We start from the raw sequence: 1,698 nt of genomic DNA, 5'->3' as shown, positions 1-1,698 counted from the left end.
TTTTTACACTCCCACACATTCAGTCGGGTCCGCTATGTCGGGCTTTTTCTCTCCGTTTTGATAACAGCCGTATTTCCCTTTTTGCATATTCTTCCCCTCCTCGTTACTTTCCGTTAGAAGCTGCTTCTCATTGGGTGAAACATATGGCGCATGCGTCTTCTCACTTCTGCATCAGTAAATCTGTAATCAATAACGTGGTCTATTTGAGGAAGCCGTGAACGTGCACTTATCCCAGCTATCTACACCTGGCTTGACATAGCTTCCCCTGTTAATCCTGGCTCGGCAAACGTGCAACCGATTAAGCCGCGATGAGCAGATCACACTAAGTCCAGCTGCGCCTTTTCACTTATCCTGGATATCTTTATTCTACTTTCGTGCAACAGGCCCCAGGAATTGTGAGGGCAGCCACACAAAGACTTTTTTGTAACGTGTACATGTAACACTGATGGCTGGTACTAGTGTGTTGTGGATGACATACAATCACAACTTCTGTTTCTGAATTATAATTTCAGAAACAGCAATATTACAGTATATAATTGTCCAGGCTGTTCAGAAGAACTCCGCTGCTAGACTTGTGTTAACTCACATTAACAAAAGAGCACACATCACACCTGTTTTAGCGTCACTTCACTGGATACCAGTCCAGTATAAAATTCAATTTAAAATCCTAGTCCTTACTTTTGGAGCCTTGCACGGTCAAGGTCCTCCCTACATCTGACTTGATGCAGCTTCATCCTCCCACTCTTAGTCTGAGGTCATTAGGTCACAGGGTATTAGTGGTCCCCACACTCAGTTTAAAACTAGAGGGGATGGATCTTTCCAGCCAGTGGCTCCTAGGCTGTGGGACGCCCTGCCTCCCTCTCTACATTGTGTGAACTCTGTCGAATCTTTTTAAAAAGCAATTGAAGACTATTACTATTCAAGCAGGCTTTTTAGTTAGTTGGTGTTTTTTTATGGTTGTTTTTTATGTTTTCTATTTGTATTTAAAATGTTCTTGTATTTTAATTTGTTGTATTGTATTACATTGTATTGTTAAGCACCTTTTTATCTGTGAAAGGTACAACTAAACTTTACTTACCTACTTTTAAAGTGAACTTTTACTTTTAACATTACGAATACTGCACCAACCTAAAACTCCATAGAATCGCTGCATGTACGTGTGCACATCTTAAAAACACTAAACAAAAAAAGTTCCACAGAAACTAGATCTAACCCCAGCAGACAGTTCATGTTTCAGCCAAGTGGAAAATAACACCAAAAAGGATTAACTCAACAGCACATGGCCTCTTAGCTCTATTAAAATGCCTTGGAGGTATGGTTAGAGATTGTGTCTTATATGAACACTGGTTTAGTAGCAAATATCCTGGGTGTGAATCACTACAGGAAGACAGGCAGTTACTCTTACAGAGGGGTACGTTTACACCATGGCTTTATGCAGCTGTGAATGAGTGATGTATGGCTGACATGTCATTCAAGCCAGATTTATCTTTCCCTTAGAAATAAGCTGGATCTGGAAGTTAATCACACATTTAGAACTAGACAATGATCAATAATGACCTTTTAGAAACTGTAGTTTTAGTTGTGTTAGGTATCCCTAGGCTAGAAAAAGACAACATGGGGCGGCTGTGGCTCAGTGGTAGAGCGGTTGCCTTCGGAAGGTTGGTGGTTCGATCCCCGCCCCTGCAGTCATTGTCGAAG

At 41.3% G+C, this 1,698-nt stretch overlaps 1 protein-coding gene across 1 annotated transcript in view; it reads right to left on the bottom strand.

The window, feature by feature from the left end:
* adgra3 (adhesion G protein-coupled receptor A3) overlaps positions 1-1,698 on the bottom strand; it is a 36,536-nt gene that overhangs the window by 34,274 nt on the left and 564 nt on the right.

The sequence above is a fragment of the Etheostoma spectabile genome, chromosome 19 (genome assembly GCF_008692095.1).
Source record: "Etheostoma spectabile isolate EspeVRDwgs_2016 chromosome 19, UIUC_Espe_1.0, whole genome shotgun sequence".
Taxonomy (NCBI): domain Eukaryota; kingdom Metazoa; phylum Chordata; class Actinopteri; order Perciformes; family Percidae; genus Etheostoma; species Etheostoma spectabile.
Note: the sequence above shows the minus strand (reverse complement) of the source record. Positions and strands in the feature narration are given on the sequence as shown.